General features: G+C 37.1%; 1 protein-coding gene across 9 annotated transcripts in view; it reads left to right on the forward strand.

The window, feature by feature from the left end:
- Positions 1-24,321, forward strand: part of LOC101889073 (polypyrimidine tract-binding protein 2-like) — a 420,192-nt gene that overhangs the window by 40,764 nt on the left and 355,107 nt on the right. For 2 of the 9 annotated variants that reach the window (XM_059119305.1, XM_059119318.1), the window contains exon 3: positions 1,809-2,667. The exons of the other annotated variants lie outside the window; for them this stretch is intronic. The gene's annotated coding sequence lies outside the window, so the exon portion shown is untranslated. The remainder of the gene's footprint in view (positions 1-1,808; positions 2,668-24,321) is intronic. 9 annotated transcript variants of the gene reach the window in all.

Raw genomic sequence — 24,321 nt, forward strand, 5'->3', positions numbered from 1 at the left:
TTGGCAAAAACGATGGAAAATGCAGCAAAAAGGGCACAATACGTCATCAACGCCAGAGGTGGCCATTTGAGAGATATCATATTCAAAAATTAATGTAAACAAATCTACTTGGAACAAATTAAATGATTAACATTGCCAACTGCCAAATTTTTATTTTTTTCCGTCGAATATGGGCAACCCTGTACCAACTCTGAATGTAATCGGATTTTAATTTCGCGTTTTATGAGCTTCTTCTTCCAGAAGAAGTGGACAAAAGTATTCCATTTTCACTCCAGACCTTGGGTTAATAAAAACATTGTTATGTGTGTATTTTGAAGACTTTTACATCACATTTTATAAGAGTTATAAGTATTCAAAATTTTTGTGAGGGAAGGTTCTTGATGGAGTGGACCGATATTGTCCATATTAACCCCAAATCTAGCTCTGATGCAAATATAGGGATATGCAAAATTGCAGCAAAATCGTTTTATCCTTTCTCGTTCTGTGCAGTAAAATATATTTTTTTTTTAGTTGTTGAAAATTTCCATCTTTTGTGGGGGAGGTACCAGATGGAGTGGACCGATATTGCCCATCTCCGAAATCGATTTTAGTTTGATAATAATATTACGATGTACCATGTGTGGACCAAATCGGATGTTCCCTTAGAGAGTTATCGGGCGCACCAACCATACAGACAGACGAACAGTTTGACGGAGCCATATTGCTGAGGAAATTTCCCGATATAGCACTTGAATAAATTATATAATGCACAGGTTTTAAATGAACACATATTATGAAGTCATATGTATGTTATTATGCCCAACTTTGCCTTAAATATAAAAAAATTACGACAAATACTTATTCGATATGTTATCAAGACTTTATTTTCTAACCGAGACTGACTGAAATTTTATAATAATTTTTGTTAAAACAATGTAAATAGGTAAAGTAGTGTAAATTTTGTAACATATTTCATTACAAATTTCAATATCGTCATTACGCGTCTCGTTTTGTATTATAAGCTGCCTGCAAAAAAAAAACATCCATATTTTTAACCACTGTATTGCGTTAACCCAATTAAAAAAATTGTTGATTGTTCGTTTGTTTCTCTATGTGTGTTTGTGTGTTTGTGAATTGGTTTTTTGTCATGCTAAAATTATAATAACAACAAAAACACGCCAATGCCAAATTGTGTTTTAGTTATTGATTTGTATATATAAACTATTTTAAAAACAATAACAATTTGTTAATATCTATATTTTAAAAAATCTTCAAATAATATACGACATTTTATATCTCTCTTGCATTTTCATTACGCTCTCTGATAAACTCTTATTTTCCTATAACAGTGTCACACACCTACCTTCTCTCTCTATCTCTCTGTCTGTCTCTCTTTCAATTATCTCCAACATTATCTTGCTCTAGTCCTTCTTCTTCAACTTCAAATCATTATTTTCAGTTTAATTTTGGACACATCACTACTGAAACAAATTGTTCATCATTTCTTATTCTTCTCCTGCTGATCTAAAGTTGTTCATTCCAATTTCTATTTACATCATGCACCTTTGTACGCAATGCTCTTCTATTTTCCCAAAACAGAATTCTCTTATATTTCGCCTGCCATTGTTTTATAACTATACGCCTGCTTGTTGCCTTTCAGCAAAAAAAAAAAAACGAATATCTCTGTCTGTCGTCTGTTTTTTTTTTCTTTTCATTTGCCTTGGCAATCTCCTTTTGTTAACTCTGATATGAGTACATCTATTTTTTGAAGATAAAGTTATGGCAATTACTATATCAAGGTTCTCTTCTTTTTTCTCCAATACTTGCAGGACAGAGAGCAGTTCCTCCTTACCAACCAAACATTTTTGATCGACCATTAATTGCTTTACTGAGAAGTCAACAAATACAAAAAAAAAAAAAAAAAATAAACGGCATTAACCAAAAAAGGTCCTGCATCGTTAGTTTTCTAAAGAGATTAAGAGAAAGAGAGAAACCCAGAGTGATATAACATATACAAAAGCGAGAGAGAGAAAGAGAATTATTTTTCAAAATTTTAAGTTGCTGAAAAAATTAAAAATGTTTCTGAGAACGTTTTGAAAACAACAAAATTACAAATGTTAATACGCTTAATGTTTTGAAAATATGTCCTAATCAGAATTTTATTGACAATCAACAAAATACCTTTTTACACCTGCCCCAAGGGCTTTAATATCAAAAAGAAAGAAAGAAAAAAAAAAAGAAATTAATAGTGTCGTCTATATTTTTATCGCCAATTTATCTAGTCATTGATCGCAATTCAATATCATCGCCTTTAGTCGTGTCGTCGTGTGTGAAATTAAAAATCGTTAATATCGTAAATTTTAACAAATTTTATTTTTTCGTTCGTTTGTCTTTCGTTCGGCTACGTTTTGTGATTTATAGCTTGTAGAGATTAGTGTTGTTGGCTAATAAGAAGCTGCATTCACTTTTGGTGGTGCTATTGTTTCTTAGCTTATTTTCTTTTGGTGGATAATCGTGCAGTTCTATTCTTCCTCTATTAAGTGACAACAACAACATCGTACATATCTTTTGTTGTTGTTTGGGTTTCAAACACCGAACACAAACAAACAAATCACACAATTTGTTGACACTTTTCTGGCAGTTTTTTTGAGCAGCAACAGCAAATGAACCAAACGTTTGACTAGCCGGGTGAGTAATATTGTACTTCATCATTATGAAAAAAAAAACAACAATAACAACAACACACATAAAAAATAAATAAACAAAAAATGTTTAAAACAATATTATATGTATAGTTCTATTCTGCAAAACTTTCATTTTATATCCTAAGTAAAAAAAAACAATTTTAATAGTATCATTCGCTTTTGCCTATATATGTATTGACCCGTTATGGGGGAGGTGTTGACCCGTTATGGGGGAGGTTTCAAATCAGTTGGCCGATAGTGTCCAATTCGTATTCGACTTTAGTCTGCTATATACAGGTTTGCCCATATTCGACGAACCCATCTGGCAACGCCATAACTTTTGACAGAGATGTCACATCGCTTAATGACATACCGCGTTTGAAGCGTCAGTCCAAGCAGATTTTTACCATGAACCAATACACGCAACGCGAGCGCTCTGAAATTGTTGAAATTTACACTCAACAAAAAAAAAAATCGATTCTAATCCGAGGAGGCCATATAAAAGTCGACCAAGGCGATCGGCCGAGAATATCGCCGCCGTACGAGCCAGTGTTGAGAGGTCCCCAAGAACATCCCAAAAACGCCGTTCTCAGCAGTTGGGCATGGCTCGGTCCACTTTACAACGGATTATTCGCATTGATTTGCATTTGTTCCCGTACAAAATTCAATTGACGCAAAGAATGTTGTCTGCGGACAAGCCTCGTCGATTGGAATGGGCCCAAAGGTCCGTCAAATATGGGCAATCCTGTATAAATATTACAACGTGTCATGTTAGGACTACTACTTCCTACTTCAATTTCCTATACTTTATATGAGATGTGCAAATTTTTGGAAAATGTGGAAATATGCGTGAGGTACCAGATATAGCGAATCGAAATAATCCACTTCATCCTCCAATACCTATAAAAAATACAGGGTGAGTTAAAAAAACAGCAACAAAGTCAAACGCCATAATTTTTACATTTTTCTTAAATTTTATTGAATGAAGGGAAAAAATGTCGGAAATAGCATCGAATTTTAGAATACGTTTTGATTTGTAGAATTGGTCACCTTTGGCACGAATTATGCCCTTCACACGGCCAATGAAACCGTCACACGCTGTCCGGCCCATTCCCGGCGAAGCGCTTGCTTGAGGTGATCGACACTTTGGTATTTTTTTGTGTCAACCTTGCTTTCCAAAATACTACAGACACAATAGTCCAACGTATTGGTATCCGGAGATTTTGGTGGCCATGTCATTCATTTTGTAACCATGTTGGCGTGCCCAAGGCTTTAATACACCCTTCAGAATATTTTCGCGATAATATTCAGCATTTATTCTGACGCCACAGGCGATTAATTCGAGCGGATAGCGACCATCTGCTGTTATGGCGGCCCACATCATCGGCCAACCGAAGGTGCACATTTTCGATAATATTCGATATTTATTCTGACGCCACAGGCGATTAATACGAGCGGATCATCACCATGGCCGGTGCTTGAGTTCTGGTGGCCAACCGAAGGTGCACATTTTCAGCCGACCTCTTTGGCAAGCGGTGTAAGTTCTTGCACTTTTTAGAATTTCAATGGCTACCCCGAGCACATTTTTGAATATTTGCCGAATGAAATTTTACGATATGTTCAGCTCACGAGCCATTTTTCGGCTACTGCGTTGCGGGTTTCGTCGCTTCTTTACTTTCCGAACAATTTCTGCTGATGTTGGTGTTTTTTTTTTTTTTTTTCGTCCACTTCCATGACGTCGGGCTACGCTACCTACAAGTATCACGGTAACGAGCGATGGTGCGAGACACAAAAGATTTATTCACATTTGAATGCTGGAGTGCTCTAACAATAGTCACTTGTGGTTTTCCAGCCAAATATAAAGAAATCGTTCTAGCACGCTTAAATTCCATCGCGAATAACTTTTTTTTTCTAGAAAATTTTTACCAAAATGCTTTTGTACGGTTGTAAACAATATAATGAGATGTCACTGGAATAATTGTAACAGCTGTCGGACGAGTAGCTTAGAGATGACAGCAGTCTGAAGTTGGTTGCAGTTTTGTCATATCATCCTGTATACACTTAAAATACAAGTATTTCTAGGAATCTTGATCCGAAGATCTCGAAATATGTGGAAGAGGGTGATCAGTTCCCTCCATTTAAGTTACTTTGCGATATAAACTTTCGAAACGCTTATACGCGTTACTTCTATTTTAGTTCTACAACCCTAATTTGTTGAACTTTACCTGTATATTTTTTTTTTGGTTATATTACTAGTCATATCGTAATATTTTGTACAAATTTATGAAGAGAACTTATTGAGTTACCAATGAAGACACATTTTATAATACTATTTTCTGACTAGTCTTACCCAGATCACGGCCGTATGTATTTATACGACTATATACTTAAAATACACAGCTGTCAACAAGACTAACTTGTTCTTTGTCAACCTTGAACTCCATTGACACACATGTGTACCTTCGTCATACCGATAATCTACATTATTCGATATGTCAAAAACCTAGAATTTATCTTTTGCTTTACAAGGATTAAACAAGTCACATCTCTCGGCATTCATTCATCATTTCATAACTGATGTGTTTGTTTGTTTGACTGACCATTTACGACATATAATTCTTGTTGTTGTCGTTTTTTTCGTTCTATACATTTCCATAAATGGAAATATTAACAAACCCCGACAAGTTTCCAAATTATTAACAAGCTGAAAATATATTGACCATTGCTTATGGTCATATCTCAGCCAATCAACAACAATCGAAATGTGAATGGAAACGAATGACAAAAAGAGGCGAAACGAAACGATTCAAAACAAAAACACCAAAAGGAGGCCAGTGTCGCCTCGAATGAATTGACAATTGCTGCAATTGTCCAAAAAGATGCAGTTGCGATAAGAAATTGACAAAAATATTTGATATGTGATTTTGGGTCTTCCAATAAAAAAACGACGAGGTCTAGTGATGAGTGAATGACTTGCCGATAATAAAACGGCCATGTCTTTTTGGGCGAAATCCGTTTAGGGCATTTGAAATCAATATAGCGCTGTTGTTCCGTCTGAGTTAGAATTCTGAATTTTGGAATAAGAGTCATTGATAGAGGGCAGGATAGATGTACCAAAGGGGTTTTATTTTGGAAATGCGAACTTTAAGGTCTAATATAGTACTAAACTTCTAAAAGGTACCATTTGGTATTACGTGAACGGATAGAGCTGAAAACATGAAATTGTACTAAGTGTGCGAAATTTACTAAATTACTTACAGTATGGTTAAGGGTGAACTGATGAAGCTGGAATTTTGAAATTTTGTATTGGGGTCCCTGTTGGTGGTAGATTTGTGATAAAGAGGTGGTATTAGAAATATGTCCTACAAGTGCACGCAAAGTACTAAATAGTACTATTTTTGGTACAATATGGTATTGGGTGAATAGATTGTGCTTGAAATCTAAAATTTGGTATAAGGATCGCGGTTCTCATGTAGCCTGGACATATGGAGGTGGTTTCGGAAATGTTTACTATAATTATGCGAAAAGTACTACAATGGTACTATATTTGGCATTAGGTGAAGGGATATAGATAAAAATCTGAAATTCCATATTTACAGTACGTTTACATATAAATGCGTTAAACTTGTCATATCCCTATCTTATACTTCAAATAAAACCACTTGAAGTAGGTTAACCCTGCCAAAAATTCTATCGTTAATATGGCATTAAATTACTGATGGTGTCTGTATTTTAGATTTGGCTGTGGTTTGGAAATTTATCCTATATTTGCACGAAAGGTAAAATATGGTATTAAATTTGGAATTGGGTGAAGGTACAAAGATGGAATCTTCAAAACTGAAACTGAGGTCTCTCTGGGTATCTAGAATTGAGGTATGGAGGTGTTTTTGGTAATGTGTACTATAATTGATCGAAAAGTACTAACTGGTACTAAATTGACCATTAGGTTAATGCATAAAGCTGGAATCCAGAAACTTGATGTTGATATCTCTGTTAGTGTGTGGTTGAGTGAAGGGACTTTTTTTTGGACATGCATACTATAATTGTAAATTACAGAGCTAAAATTCTGGAATTTGATATTAAGGTTAATGTTGTTGTACTATACTTCTAAATTTGGTATTGGGTGAAGAAATAGAGCTGAAATTTGATATGATGGATGCCACTGCTGCTGATTGTGGTTAAAATACAGGGTGCGATAAAAAAACAGCAACAAAGTCAAACGCCATAATTTTTAATTTTTTTAAATTTAATTGAATGAAAGCAAAAATGTCGGAAATATCATCAAATTTTAGAATAAGTTTAGATTTGTTCGAATTGCTAACTTTTGGCACGAATTATGGCCTTCAAATGGCCAATGAAAGCGTTATACGCAGCCCAAATGTCGCTCTGCGGTATTTTGGCCCATTCCCGGCGATGCGCTTGCTTGATGTGATCGACACTTTGGTATTTTTTAGTGCCAACATTACTTTCCAAAATACTCCAGACACAATAGTCCAACGGATTGTATCCGTAGATTTTGGGGGCCATTGTGCGCTGGAAATGAAGCGAGAAACTTCATTTTGCCACCATTCTTGGGTGGCGCGTGCTGAGTGCTATGGTGCTGAATACTGTTGCAATGTCCAAGGTTTGCGGCCAAAATGTTTGCGTTCCCAAGGCTTTAATACACCACCAGAATATTTTCGCGATAATATTCGGCATTTATTCTGATTCAACTGGCGATTAATACTAGCGGAGAGCGACCATCATCTGTTATGGCGGCCCACGCCATCACCATTGCCGACGCTTGTGTTCTGGTGGCCAACCGAAGGCGCACATTTTCAGCTGACCTCTTTGACAGGTAAACACGATCATTTTGTTTGTTTACAAACTGATGGACAACGAATGTTATCTCATCGGAGAGAGCCAAATTCGGCAAGTTCACCACTTTCGACCAAGCGAAGCAACTCTTGAGCTCTTTTGAGTCTATTTTCTTCATGTTGCGTTGTAAGTTCTTGCTCTTTCTGGAATTTCAATTGCTTTACCCCGAGCTCATTTTTCAATATTTGCCGAATGGAATATTGCGATATGTTCAACTTACGAGCCATTTTTCGGCCACTGCGACGCGGGTTTAAATGTAGTCGCTTTTTTTTTCTTTTCTAACCATTTCTGCTGATGTTGCTGTTTTCTGCCGTCCACTTCCTTTACGTCGGGCTACAGTATCAAGTATCAGTACCCAGTATCACGGTAACGAGCGATGGTACGAGACACAAAAAATTTATTCCCATTTAAATGCTGGAGTGCTATAACGATAGCCACTTGTTGCTTTCCAGCCAAATATAAAGAAATCACGCTTGAATTCCATCACGAATAACTTTTTTTCTGGAAAATTCTCACCAAAATACTTTTTTACGCTTGTAAACAATATAATGAGCTGCCACTGAAACAATTTTAATAGCTGTCGGAGGAGTGGCTTAGAAATGACAGCAGTCTGAAGTTGATTGCAGTTCTTCCATTTCACCCTGTATATGGAAATTATTGGACAGAAACATTGGATGTGGGAACTACAGTCTATGACACAAAATTACATTTGCAGGTCCAAGTCTTGGTATAGCCCCACATATAAGGGTACCCCCTATATTCGGTATTTTTATGATTTTGAATTTCCTAATGGTTAATGCTATCTTTAACAGAAAATTGCTTATGCAGCTTCACGTCTTCATAGACCCTAATATAATGGTAATTCCTTATATTTGATATTTTTGTGAAAGGTTGAAAGTTTGCAAATTCTTTCCAAACGGTTGATTGTACTAAAATATGGTACTTACTGCTTTTTTACTTGTATCTATTTCAATTTTTGTGGAAATTTGCTCTAAAGTCTGAAATTATTCAATAATGGCATGAAAAGTATTCAAGTACATATTCGATATTTTTATGCTTTTTTTCGAAACTTGTAACTTGCAAACTTATTGTAATATCCTTTTTTCTAAGGACACTGGACTAGGTGTTACTGATTGTCAAAAGCCATTCCATTTGCGCGTTAATAAAAAATGAATTTTTATTCCCCTTGTGCCAAACTATGTGTTATATCAGATACAACTTAATCCAAAAAGTGCCAAAGAAATAACAGAAAAAACTTTGTAGCAAAAGATTTTTATACTTCCTAGAACTGCTACATTATGGCAGTTGGTATTGCGAGAGAATAAGACAGGAAGGTTGCATTTGTTGTGGTGCAAAAAAAACTGAATATCTCACACATATGTCCACCATAAAGTTCAGTTGTGTGGAACGCTGCAATATCCAATCTCCCCCTTCTCCCTCGGTTTTCCAGACAAAATTAAATATCCACCTACACACATAGTGACTAAAATGAATAACCCAGTACATTTAATTATTTCATTTGTCTGTATGCCACAGACTTAAGGCAAATGTACATAAGGTTATAAATACGAACAGAAAAAATTATATAGAGAACATATGGTGGCAAACGAAAAAATAGTACCAAACAGAAACAGAAGTCACAGATACACATCACACCATTGCAATTGGAATAAAACTAAATATGTTACTGGCTGAGTGACTTGCTGATGATCATGTTTATTTGTAAGTGTGACTTTGTCTGTCCTGTCGTGCATCCACTCACTGCTGCTTCTGTTGCCCCTCTAAATTTAGCAGTGCGGGTACTTAAATGTAAAAAGGTCATAAAAATTTCTTAAAAATTTCCAAACGACTCTGCTCAAGTAATTTCCCCCTCCCTCCAGCCACCTTCCATGATTCCATAGTATTTTGTTATGTACAGTGATTTAAAATGCAAGTGACACACTGTTTTTATCTCGCTAAATTTTGTTGATGCGCCCCCGTCCCCCTTCCTTATTACTTCCATATCCATAAAATATTATATGAATTTTGTTTTTTTTTATCCAGAGCGAAAAAATGAGAAATTTAGGCACACTTAGCACCAGGCAATGTTGCATTGTTGTTTTGTATTTCCACAGTCGTCACTCATGCACATGTTGACTGTGGCGGCATGCCCACATCGAAACAAAAATGGGAAGCGTATATGATGTGCTAAAATGTTTTAATACGAATCATATCAGAGCAGAATTTGTGTATTGCTACTATTTTGTTCAAAGATTTCATTGCACGTTCACTTGTACTCCATGTTATCACCGGGAGGAATATCCAAAGACTAACAAAAATTAATGACGACATACGAGGTACGGTTCTGAAAAAAGGAGAAAAAAATTACCAAAAATATTTAAAAAAACCGAAGGGAACACCTTACGTTGACAATGGGCCAAATACCGCAAAGCAACATTCGGGCAGCGTGTGACGGTTTCATTGGCCGTTTGAGGGCCAAAATTCGTGTCAAAGGTGACTAATTCGAAAAAATCTTAACTTATTCTAAAATTTGATGCTATTTCCGATATTTTTGCTTTAATCCAAAAAATTAAAAAAAAAAATTAAAAATCATGGCGTTTGACTTTGTTGCAGTTTTTTTTATCTCATCCTATATATCGTGCACTGAATGTTAGAATTTTATTTTATATTTTTTAAGAGGTAATATTTTTTTCATTCAAAATTTTGACCCTTTGCCATTTTTACGATCTACCAAATTTGGATATGATCGGATACTTTCTTTAAGAGTTATATTGCATATGGCGAGATGGACTCGAAATGTTCTACAAGGCACCAAAGAAAACTAAGGTATTATTTCCATGAGGCACATGTTGGCTGCAAAAAATGGTATATTCTCTCTGTAGCCATATGGTTGAGGTTAACAGCTGATTGCCATTACTTTGTAATGAAAAAAGTAACCTATTTTGTTGGCAAATTGGTGTTACATTTTTTTTCGGCTGCTATAACAAACAGCCTGCCTTCCCTCGTATTTTTACCATACTCTAAGGCAATAGAAACGGAAAGTATGTTGATTTATAATACAGCAGGATTTCGGTGGGGAAGTTTCAAAAAATCAGTTCACTAGAATAAAATGCATCCGAACTAAGAATGACAAACTCTGTTGAGTTCAACAGAAACTACAATTTATTAAAAAACGCGTGGGTTATCAATACATGGAAGAGGCGACGTCAAAGAAAAGCGAGAAGCATCAGCGACAAAATAACGCCATTTCAACATTTTTATTAAAACTCAAGCAGACTGCTGTCGTTCGGTCATAATGGAAGCAGAAGTAAAATTAACTCTTGAAATCTTTCACAAAATAGAACATTACCCCGACAAAGCGGGCAATTGGGGCAGTCCGACGACATGCCACACATTTGTTAAGTCAAAGTAATAATAATACGCTGGAGCTATGGGAAATGCAAGGCGTGCAATAATCATTCTCTCTTCCCTCCACCACCCAGTATTATTGGTATTTTTGCAAAACAAAAAGAAAAAACGACATAGTGCTGCACTTGTTGTTGTAAACCAAACCCAACAGTTGGCTACCGGAGTGTCAGGCTGACTGTAGATTGCACATGACTGAGGGAAAAGGCACCGCTGACATAGCTAAAGAATATTCAAAATAAATACCATATAATCATCATTTTTTGAAATTTTAATTTTTCTGCAGACTTTGCAGTTCTGCATACTTCCCAGCGAGCAGGTCAACAAGACAACGTTTTGGTTTGAAACGACAACAAAATGGGGAGGGTTAACGGAGTCACATTTTGATTTGGATACACAGTAAAGGCCAAAATAGCCACCACACAACCAGGTATAAATTAGACTCTCGGATACCACGTCTTATAACTAAGTTTTGTGAAATATATTCTAAATTAAGGTCCCATTTTTGCAAGACGAATCGAAAATTTAATACTAAAAGGAAAACAAAATTCCTGGAGTATGTTTTAAATCACATAAAAATAAAAAACAAAAACAAGAGGAACTGTGTGCTTTCATTCTAATTTACCTTCCAGTCATCATATAGAAACAGACCATCGATTTTTCGTACTTTTTTTACCCTACACCACATAGTGGTAAGGGTTTATGTCTTTGTGCATTTGTTTGTAACACGGAGAAGGAAGCGAGAGGATCTCCATGGAATCACTTTCTGGGCCGATTTATGAATGTCAGTCCGTCTGTCCATCCCTCGTATTTTTGTGTACAAAAGCACGTCGCATTTATTATCAGCCTAAAACAGGTACAGGTTTGCCCATATTCGACGGACCCATGTTTTTTTTTTAATCAAAGAAAAAAATAAAAATTTGGCGGTTGGCAATGTTAATCATTTAATTTGTTCCAAGATTTGTTTACATCAATGTTTGAATATGATATCTCTCAAATGGCCGCCTCTGGCGTTGACGACGTATTGTGCCATTTTTGCTGCATTTTCCATCGTATTTGCCAACATTTCGGCCGGAATAGCGGCTATTTCTTCACGAATGTTGTCCTTGAGCTCTTCTCGGTCCTTGGCTTGTTAACGTAAACCTTTGACTTCAAATATCCCCACAAGACGAAGTCAGGCGGCGTCAAATCGGGCGAACGCGGTGCCGGTCCAAATCACCACTTTTCGACATCAAACGGCCCGGAAACAAATTCTTCAGAAAATCGATTGTTATGCGACTTGTCTTGTTGAAACCAGAACTGCCTCATACGCTTTCGACGAATAATTGGCATCACAAAATTGGTCATCATGTCGCGATAACGCTCCTGATTGATGGTAACAGCATGGCCATTTTAATTGTGGAAGAAAAACGGCCCAATGACCGTTTTCGTGACTTTTTCGTCATGAAGAGGCACTTCTTGAATCTCCTGAGGATTTTCAGTGGCGTAAAAACGGCAATTTTGCTTATTTACGGTCCCATTCAATGTGAAATGGGCTTCGTCGGACATGATAATTTTGTTCCAAAATTGCTCCTCATCTTCGGCCATTTCGATGACTCTTTGGGCCCATTCCAATCGACGAGGCTTGTCCGCAGGCAACATTCTTTGCGTCAATTGAATTTTGTACGGGAACAAATGCAAATCAATGCGAATAATCCGTTGTAAAGTGGACCGAGCCATGTCCAACTGCTGAGAACGGCGTTTTTAGGATTTTCTTGGGACCTCTCAACACTGGCTCGTACGGCAGCGATATTCTCGGCCGATCGCCTTGGTCGACTATTATATGGCCTCTTCGGATTAGAAAGAGCCTTAGCAGTCGAAAATTTTTCGTGTAAACGCTTAATGGTGTTCTTAGAAGGCGCACTTCTCACATTTTTTAATGTTTTAAAAGCACGTTGAGTTTTCACAATTGACTTCTTGTAAATTTCAACTATTTCAGAGAGCTCGCGTGGCGTGGTAAAAATCTGCTTGGACTGACGCTTCAAACGCGGTATGTCATTTAGCGATGTGACATCTCTGTCAAAAGTTATGGCGTTGCCAGATGGGTCCGTCAAATATGGGCAACCCTGTATGTTATAAAGATGGTAGAGATCGGACGTTTCGGCACCTGGTACCTCCCCCACAAAGGGTCAAAATTTTGAATAACCAAAACAATCATAAACTCCGAAATAAGCATCCGGGTTTCCAAAAATTTCACACATGCCATTATTTTTACTCGCACAAAATCTATTGTGAACATTGGGTATATCGACGCACGCCTTCTGGTACTTCTCCCGCACAGGGTTCAAAACTTAGAAAAGCAAAGCGCATAGTAAGCAAATAAGCATCCAACTCTCGTCAAATTTCACACATCCAAAACATTTTTTCTAACACTAGATCAGTTGTGGAGATGATATGTATATCTGCGAACCAACTGTTTCGGAACCTCTCCCATAAAGGTTCAACAGTGTGAATAATCATATTTCAATGCTGGGGTATACATCTATCTGCAAAACCGAATGATACTATTTAACTTGTTAAATTAAATAAAAATCAAAACAAAAAAATAAAATTAAAAAAAAAAACATATTTAAATTCTAGCTTACTTTCAAATCATCATATAGCTACACGTCATTACATTTCATATTTTGTTTTAAATTTAAATACTGCATTTATTGACATTTAATTCAATTTTGCTTCCCACTGTCTCAACAAAGAAGTAGTGACAACATGAGAAGAAAATTTTCGGTTCCCATAAATATGTCCCTTATTTTGGGCAGTATTGTGATTTATGACTATTCTTCGTTTGTTTTTTCTCTATTTGTTGCTTGTTTCACAAAATGTTGTTGTGGCTTTTTTGAAATTTGGATCAGTTTGTGCAATCACAATAACAAAACAACAACAACGACAAAAAAAAAGAAATAGAAATAAACAAAACGCCACACATATTCATTCACCTAAATCAGATAGCCCGCCATACCTGGTGTTCGATGCGGAATACAATGCCCGGCTGTGTAGTAGCGTCGTTCTCTGACCACCGGTAATAAGATATTGCGCAAAATTTTTAATTCTAGAAATTAAATGCAAAACATATTGACTCATAATGAAGAAGTTCTCATGGGTGTTTTGAATTTCACTCAGTACGAAGAAATCAAAATTGTAACTTGAGAGTTTATCGTAATTTTGTATAATTATGAAATCTAAAATGCGAATTTGAAATTTGTGATAATGGGAACTTGAAAAAAAAAAAAACAAAACTATTATTAGAACTAATTTTGCGTGAAGACAAAAGAGAATCTATATTTGGAAGACCTCCAATGCGTATTTTTACTACAATTTTGAAGTGTTTGGATTAAGATTCCTTGGAATCCTTACATTTTGGGTACATACAGGGTTGCCCATATTTGACGGACCCATCTGGCAACGCCATAACTTTTGACAGAGATGTCACATCGCTAAATGACATACCGCGTTTGAAGCGTCAGTCCAAGCAGATTTTTACCATGAACCAATACACGCCACGCGAGCGCTCTGAAATAGTTGAAATTTACATTCAACAGAAGAAGTCAATTGTGAAAAAAATCTGAGAAGTGCGCCTTCTAAGAACACCATTAAGCGTTTATACGAAAAATTTTCGAATGGTAAGGCTCTTTCTAATCCGAAGAGGCCATATAAAAGTCGACCAAGGCGATCGGCCGAGAATATCGCTGCCGTACGAGGCAGTGTTGAGAGGTCCCCAAGAACATCCCAAAAACGCCGTTCTCAGCAGTTGGGCATGGCTCGGTCCACTTTACAACGGATTATTCGCATTGATTTGCATTTGTTGCCGTACAAAATCCAATTGACACAAAGAATGTTGCCTGCGGACAAGCCTCGTCGATTGGAATAGGCCCATGGGTCCGTCGAATATTATATTTTCTGTACACCATAAAATTATATGCCGATTTAACGATGTCCGTCCGTCTGTGGAAATCACTCTAGTTTCCGAACGAAATGAAGTAGGTTGATAAAATTTTACTACAGCGTATATTATATCTGCAGGAATTTTGATATTGAAAATGGACATACAGACGGACATCTCTTGATCAACTCAAAATGTCATGAAACGGAGTTGGATTCAAGAGACCAAGTTTTGGCCATACCAGATGATATTTACCCTCTGAGGGTAAAAAAAGTTCCGATACAAAATGTTCTATTTTTTTTTACTTCCATGATCTACTTATATTAATCCCCGTTTTGGTACAATCATTATTTGAAGATATCCCCTGATTTTGATACCATACACCACGAGGTGGTAAGGGTATTATGTCTTTGTGCATTTGTTTGTAACAGGCAAAAGGAAACGAGATAGACCCATAGTTCCTTTCCCTCCGTCCGTCTGTCCATGTATTTTTGTAAACAAAGTACGGTTGGCATTTATTGCCCTATCCAGATGAAATTTTGCACAAATCATTTGTTTGGCCCAATGACGAACCCTATTGAATTTGGAGATAATCGGTCAACATTTAGATATGCCTCGTCCGATTTGCTTTTTATTGTGCACCAAATGTGTAATATCAGTCTGAATAGTATGGAATATTGCACGTACGATCAGATTGGACCTGAAAATAAGTATGCCAAATTTGATCGAAGTCGGTTCAGATATAGCTATAGCTCCCATATACATTGTTCATCCGATTTGTTATTTTTGTCCTCCGCAGCCGTAATATGCACTCTGTAACAACAATATTTGGGGAAATATATTAAATACAGCTCAGAAATACATTTGCTACATTTTATCGAGATCGGTTCAGATTTGGATATAGCTCCCATACATAACTTCGTCCGATTTACCTTTGATTGTGCACCAAAGTCTAATATTTGCCCAAATGGGATGAAATTTGGCACTTACGACCGAATTGAGTCTAGAAGCTAGTATGCCAAATTTGATCGAAATCGGTTCAGATATAGCTATAGCTCTTATATATATATACTGTTCATCCGATTTAATATATTTGTTACCCACAGCCGTAATATGCACTCGGTAACAACGATATTCAAGGAAATATATTAAATACTGCTCAGAAATATCTTTGCCAAATTTTATCGAGATCGGTTCCGATTTGGATATAGCTCCCATATATATTTTTATCCGATTTCAAATTAATTGTGCACCAAATGGGCAATACAAGTCCGAATTTAAAAGATACAAATGCTTCGGCATATTTTGTCCTTTGAACTTTATGATTGAATTCTCCCATTAAAACGTTTAATTGTTAAGCGGAGCTCTACTAAATTAGCAAAGCGGTGTAGGGTATCATAAAGCCGGCCCCGCCCGACTTTAAGACTTTCTTTACTGGTTTTTTTTTGTTCATCTCTTTCAGATATCATTTTTCCGGTTTAAAAAACATCATATCCTTTTTTTGAAGCATGGCATTTGGTCTAATTGGAATTTTTCAAACAATTTATTGCCATTAGAATTTTATGATATATATGCGGTTGACTAAATGAAATATTTGTCTTGTTTTTCTATTGCAATGGAATGCAAAAGACGCCAGCATTGGGGGTGGAAGCAAAAACGAAACACTTTTTCTGATTTTTTTTGTTCTAATAAAGCCACATAAAAGCTACAAAGTAATGCGGCTATTGATAAAAATGAACTTAAAAAGTGTGGCATACCTTTCATCTGCTGTCGGCGTTTGTGTGTCTGTCTGTCCACCGCCTTAGTTTAGTTTATTGTAAAGCATTTTTTTGTTTTGAGGAATTCCTTCTATCTGTGAACTATTGAAGAATTGAAATTGAAAAAATGTGTAACAACTAAATTCCAACAAGAAATTCTTCTTTTGATCGGAAAACCCCAACAACACGAAATGCATGCATTTTTTGTTATTGGGTAGGGGTTGTCGTTGTTGCTGGCTACAGTGTTCTTCACGTCCTCCTTGAAATGCAACAAAATTGTTCCTCATTGAAAAAAAACAACGCAGCATCGAAAGGGCAAAGTGACAAATTTCTATCATAGCATTGATGGGTGGTGGTGGTATTTGGAAGCAAAAACAGCACAAGAAAAGAACAAAGGATGATGGGCTGGCTGGGCCCCGATGTGATCAACCAAGATGAAGATAATCTAAGAATAGGAAATTTAACAAATGTAGGTGCAGGTATTTGGGTTGGTATGCAGGAGCAGCAGTGCTGTGCAGTGCCTTTGTCGCCTACTGCCCCGGAGCTATGGAAAAGTAGGTTTATGACATTAACCATAAAACAGTTAGCAGTTGCGTAGTGCGCAACAAGTGCCCAAGATAATGAAAATGGTTATAAGGATTTCATTTGGTTTTGTCAGAGAACGAAGAATCGGAAGACGGTTTGTAACCGTTGTATATCCTTGTCCCATAAAACCATTTCGTTTTTGTGGAATCTAAGGAACGTGCTTTTGGATACATGTTCTGGATTCTAAAGCATGCCCAACGAAAAACATGATATCTGTAAGCCAAAGATAAAATGTACCCTTCATCCTCTCGTTTATACTCTATACTAGCTAGGAGATAGTGCGTTTTCATCTTTACCTTCGTGGTGGTTGCTTGCCGTCTGGTAGGAGGAGAACAAAAAAAATGAGAAAAAATATTTTTGTTGATTTTTTTTTTTTTTTTTTTTTTTGGCAGGCAACAGGTTGTCGCTGCAGTGCATCACATTGTCGTTGTGATTCTGGCACCCAAGTTGTTTATTAAACAACCGACACCATAACATTATTAGATACGGGAAAACACCACCACAAACTGGTGGCGGTGATGGTGATGGTGCCGGCATCGACACAGTACACCGGCTACAATGATGCTACGACGATGATGATGGGATGCATCACAATTCTCTTTCAATGATTTTGGTACGTTGACTGTTACTTACTTGCTGGGTAGGAGCGCGATGTCATTTATGCCAAAATAGTTTTCACAGTCACCATCATCATCATCATCACCGTGACAGGGTTGGGAGAGATAAACGAATGAAAGTGGACGAATAACTCGTTGGTCTTTCATGAGAAATCATATTTCGCCTCCTATAAAAAATACATAGTTAGCAGACTATAAAAATACGATATAATGGCCTTGTATTCAATAAAAGGGTCTTTCACCTGTTTTGGGCTTTCATAAGATCACCTATCTTTAATCCCTAGGACGACGTTAAGAAATCTAGAAGTAGATCCACCACGTATTTTGTTTATTTTTAGGAAATCTATCTGGTCTCCCATAAGCGGTCGTTACCCCGAACATTTTCTTTTTTGTTTTGTAAGAAAATCTCTTGACCTTCAATGTTTATTAGAATGATTTTCTATTGTCCTTTCTGGTCTTTCATCTCACAGATTTTCTATAGGTCACCTCTTTGTGGTCTCTCAAGATATTTTGGTTTTCGATATTTTGATTTGTTAAGTATGTACAGGGCGAGATGAAAAAACTGCAACCAACTTCAGACTGCTGTCATTTCTAAGCCACTCGTCCGACAACTGTTGAAATTATTTCAGTGACAGGTCATTACAGGGTTGCCTATATTTGACGGATCCATCTGGCAACGACATAACTATTGACAGAGATGTCACATCGCTTAATGTCATACCGCGTCTAAGCAGATTTTTACCATGAACCAATACACGCCACGCGAGCGCTCTGAAATAGTTGAAATTTACATTCAACAGAAGAAGTCAATTGTGAAAAAAAATGTGAGAATTGCGCCTTCTAAGAACACCATTAAGCGTTTATACGAAAAATTTTCGACTGGTAAGGCTCTTTCTAATCCGAAGAGGCCATATAAAAGTCGACCAAGGCGATCGGCCAAGAATATCGCTGCCGTACGAGCCAGTGTTGAGAGGTCCCCAAGAACACCCCAAAAACGCCGTTCTCAGTAGTTGGGCATGGCTCGGTCCACTTTACAACGGAGTATTCGCATTGATTTGCATTTTTCCCGTACAAAATTGAATTGACGCAAAGAATGTTGTCTGCGGACAAGCCTCGTCGATTGGAATGGGCCCAAAGAGTCATCGAAAAAAACATGGGTCCGTCGGATATGGGCAACCCTGTACAACCTGTGGACGGAAGAAAACAGCAACATCAGCAGAAATGGTTCGAAAGAGAAGAAGCGACTTGATCGAAACCCCCTTCGCAGTGGCTGAAAATGGCTCGTGAGGTGAACGTATTCCATTCGGCAAATATTGAAAAGATGAGCTCTGGGTAAAGGCATTGAAATTCCAAAAAGTGCAAGAACTTACACCGCAACAGAAAGAAAATAGACTCAAAAGAGCTACAGAGTTCTTCGCTTGGCCGACTCGCACTCAACACACGCCACCCAAGACTGGTTACAAAATTAGGTTTCCCGCTTCATTTCCAGCGCACAATGGCCACCAAAATCTCCGGATACTAATCCGTTGGACTATTGTGTCTGGAGTATTTTGGAAAGCAAGGTTGGCACTAAAAAATACCAAAGTGTCGATCACCTCAAACAAGCGCTGCGCCGGGAATGGGCCAAAATACCGCATTGCAACATACGGGCAGCGTGTGACGGTTTCATTGGTCGTTTTTAGGCCATAATTCGTGCCAAAGGTGACCAATTCGAACAAATCTATACTTATTCTGAATTTTGATGCTATTTCCGACAGTTTTTGCTTTCATTCAATAAAATTAAAAAAAAAAAACAGTAAGGGTAGTCTTAAAGTCGGTCGGGGACGACTTTATGATACCCTACACCACTTTGCTAATTTAGTAGAGCTGCGCATAACAATTAAAAGTTTTTATGGGAGAATTCAATCATACACGCTATGATTATAATTATAATTTAAAGTTCAAAGGAAAAAATATGCCGAAGCATTTGTATCTTTTAAATTCGGACTTGTATTGCCCATTTGGTGCACAATTAATTTGAAATCGGATAAAAATATATGTGGGAGCTATATCCAAATCGGAACCGATCTCGATAAAATTTGGCAAAGATATTTCTGAGCTGTATTTGATATATTTCCCTGAATATCGTTGTTACGGAGTGCATATTACGGCTGTAGGTAACAAATATGACAATTCGGATGAACAGTATATATGGGAGCTATAGCTATATCTAAACCGATTTCGATAAAATTTAGCAAATGTATTTCTAAGCTGTATTAGATATATTTCCCCATATATTGTTATTACAGAGTGCATATTATGGCTGCGGAGGGCAATAATAATAAATCGGATGAAGAATATATATGGGAGCTATACCTATATCTCAACCGATTTCCATCAAATTTGGCATACTTATTTTCAGGTCCAATCTGAACGTACGTTCAAAATTCCATACTATTCGGACTGATATTACACGTTTGGTGCACAATTAAAGACAAATCGGACGAAGATATATATGGGAGCTATATCTAAATTTTGACCGATTATCTCCAATTTCAACAGGGTTCGTCCTTGGGCCAAACAAATGATTTGTGCAAAATTTCATCTGGACAGGGCAATAAATGCTCTGTTTACAAAAATACATGGACAGACGGACGGACATGCATAAATCGACTCAGAATGTGATTCTATGCAGATCATCAAAAGGAACTATAGGTCTATCTCGTTTCCTTTTACCTGTTACAAACAAATGCACAAAGACATAATACCCTGACACCTTGTGGTGTAGGGTATAAAAATGTAAAAATTATGGCGTTTGACTTTGTTGCAGTTTGTTTTTTATCTCCCCCTGCATAATAACTCCATTCTGGTCTTCTATAACAAGTCTCATTGTAAGGTTTGCTAATAGAAGAAAATTCATCAGAAAAGAGAAAAAATGTTTCCGCATGTCCACAAAGGCTTTTTTCGTTCATTCGTGTATATTTTGGATCTCCTTTTAGAAGCCCCAAAGATCTTCTGTTAGAAGATCTGTCAGGTCTTTTCCAAGAAATTAAATTTTATCTTTTTTTCGTTTAAAGTACCTGCCTGATGCCAGCGTCGGGTTTCCTCGACTCAACTCGGGAGCGAAAAATTTTCGCGGGAGAGAGTACTTGAAGGGTATGCGTTTTTCCACTCTTGTTTTATGTGGGAGCGCTCGTAAGCTTTCTGGATACAAAGTTTCGGCAGGAGTAGAGTCTGCTCGTTTTTAAGCGAATTTAACTTTCACTCGAAAACACACAAACGAGCTCGCTCTTATTCGAGTCGCATAGGAAAGAAGAATAAACCCGATTTATTATTTTTTACTTTGCAGGAGTACTGTACTCCAGCTCGAAATCGAGTAGTCAGTAAAACTTGTCGTCCAATCGCATTTGAGCAAGCATTTCCATTATGGTATTCCTTCTATGTTTCTTCTTTTTTACTTTTTATATGGATTTCCCATCCCTGATGTGTATCACTTTCGGATTATATTCACATCTGATAGTAATGGTAAATATTGAATAGGAAGGAATTGCCTGGTTGGAGACCAACCATCATCAACGTGTGTGTTTGTGCAACAGTGCAAGTGTTTTGGTATCACAAAAATTTTTTTTTTTTTTTTTTGGGGGGGGGGGTGTTGTTTGTTTAAAATGTTGCGATTCTTCTATTATTACAAAATGCTAGAAAATTAAATTTATATGGTCTGAGTGTGTGTCTGGTCTGTTGGCAAATGTCTACAGCGACGACAGCGACTATGTTATATTATTGTATTTTAATTAAATTTAATAGAATTTACTAGTTCTTGATAATATGTACATATATCAAATTTTAACATACATTGTATTGTAAAAACAAATAGGAATTTGAGTATATACATTTTTTTGTATATGGACCTAATGAAACGTAAAAATAAGTGTATATAGAATCATAAGACTCTGTGTTCAATACCAGCATTGGACAAGACCAAAAAGTGGATTTCAATAATATAATACTTATTTTTTCTTGTTTGTCGAGTTTTATTCAACCATACCGCATTATTTGGTAAGGTGTAAATTTTCGGCTCATTTTTTAGGATGTAGTACCCATTACGAACTTCACAGCGAAATTTGAAACAATCCCGGTGAATAATGTCGCTAAAATCATCAAAATACCGTTATATGGGGGCTATACGAAGACGTGGACCTACACAGACTATTTTCTGTCTTAGGCTGTAGTATCCATTACGAACTTCAAATGCCAAATTTGAAACAATTCCGGTGAATAATGTCGCTAAAATCATCAAAATACCGAACATCGGAGGGTACCGTTATATGGGGGCTATACGAAGACGTGGACCTACATGTTCCATTTACGAACTTAACCTGCCTACTGGCAAAATATACATGTGTGCAAAATTTTAGCCTTCTACCTCAATTTGTTCGAAAGATAGCGTGATTACAACAGACAGACGGACAGACAGACAGACGAACTAAATCTAAATCGTCTTAGAATTTTACGCTGATCAAGAATATATATACTTTGTCGGGTCTGACATGAGTATTTCGATTCGAAGGTAACCGGAATCTCGTGATGGGTCGTCGGATGTTGATAAGCGATGGAGATCAGGAATTTCAATGTTAGTGTGCGGATTGATGTTGGCGTTCGGAATGTTGACGGTGTGGAAGTATGACGAATGGTACATACTCAGGGTCTACGGTGTTGGTGCGTGTAATGTTGAGATATCCGGGTTATGTAAGACGGATCGTGCAACCAAGGTATAATCGTTATGGTTCAACATCATAGACAACGAGGTTGTCTAAGATGTGTCGGGAACTGGTCCAATCGGGGTCGGCAGCTCACGGTGAGCATGTACGGTGTTAGCTATTAGTACTAATTCACTATCAATGTTAAAACAACTGTTGGTATAACGAGCCGAAACCCCTGGGGTGGAAGGCTAATGCTGTCCTCCATGCTGTAGAGGTACCCGAAGGAATGCTCCCATATCTACCATATTTATAACAGACCTTCTGTTGATGGAAATATTGAGATGTACCAAGTCTGAATGGAATTGGATGTTATGGATATTCAAAAATTTGACCCTTTTTAGGGGGGAGGTACTTGACGGAGTGGAACGATATATCCCACCTTCACAGCAGATCTTGTGTTAATAGAAATAATAGGATGTGTGAAATATGAAGAGAACTGGATGATTATTTTGCTTTCTTGGAGCGTTATAGTTATTCAGAACATTGACCCTTGGTTGGGGATGTACCAGAAGGAATTGTCCGATCCCTACCTTCTTTATAAGACAACTGTTGTTTATAGAAATATTGAGATGTGCTAAGTGTGAATGGAATCGGATGTCAGTTTCGCCTTTTATGAGCTTCGTTGATATTCAAAATGTTGACCCTTTATGGGGGAGGAACTTGATGGAGTGGACTGACATTGTCCATGGCCCCGGACCTAGCACTGATGCAAATATTAGTATAGGCGAAGTTGAAGCCAAATCGGATTATCGAAAGGATAAGGATTTCTGTGCAAGATTTTTTTTTTTTTTTGAAAATTTCAACCTTTTGTGGAGGATTGAACAGAAGAAGTGGACCTATATTACCCCATCTTCGAACGCGACCTAAGATTGATAATAATATTACGAGAAAGACCCTATAGGCATTGTCGATTCAATGCGAAATAATATGGTGTTCGGAATTTTTTTTATACCCTCCACCATTCTATGGACGGAATATTAGCTTTGTAATTCCGTTTGTAACACCTCGAAATATTGATAATAGGCCCTACAAAGTATATATTCTGGATCAGCGTAAAATTCTATCGATGTCTGTCTGTTTGTCTGTCCGTATGTCTGTTTTAATCACGCTATTTGTCGAACGAATTGAGATAGAAAGCTAAAATTTTGCATACATGCATAGTTTACCAGTAGGCAGGATTGGGCCATGTCGGTCCACGTTTTGGTATAGACCTAATATAACGGTACCTCCTTGTATTTTCATGATTTTGGCGGCATTATTTACCGGAATTATTTTAAATTTCGTATTTGAAGGTGAACTGCAGCCTATGACAAAAATGTGTGTATGCAGGTCCACGTCTTCGTATAGCCCCCATATAACGGTATCTCCCGATAGTCGGTATTTTGATAATTTTAGCAACACTATTCACCGGAATCGTTTCAAATTTCATATTGGAGGATCTTAATGGGTACTACAACATATGCCAAAAAAAAAAAACAAAAAAAAAAATTCGTATGCAAGTCCAAGTCTTCGTATAGCCCCCATATGACGGTACATCCCGATACTCGGTATTTTCATGATTTTTGCTACACCATTCATTGGAATTGTAACAAATTTCGTATTTAAAGTTCGCAATGTGTGCTACAGCCTATGATGACCCTTTGAGGGGGTCGGTACCTCCCGATATTCGATATTTTAATGATTTTAGCAACATTATTCATTGGAACTGTTTCAAATTTCGTATTTGAAGTTCGTAATGGGTAAGCAGGTCACGTCTTCTTATTGTCCCTATAAAACGGG

The sequence above is a fragment of the Musca domestica genome, unplaced genomic scaffold (assembly GCF_030504385.1).
Source record: "Musca domestica strain aabys unplaced genomic scaffold, Musca_domestica.polishedcontigs.V.1.1 1, whole genome shotgun sequence".
NCBI lineage: Eukaryota > Metazoa > Arthropoda > Insecta > Diptera > Muscidae > Musca > Musca domestica.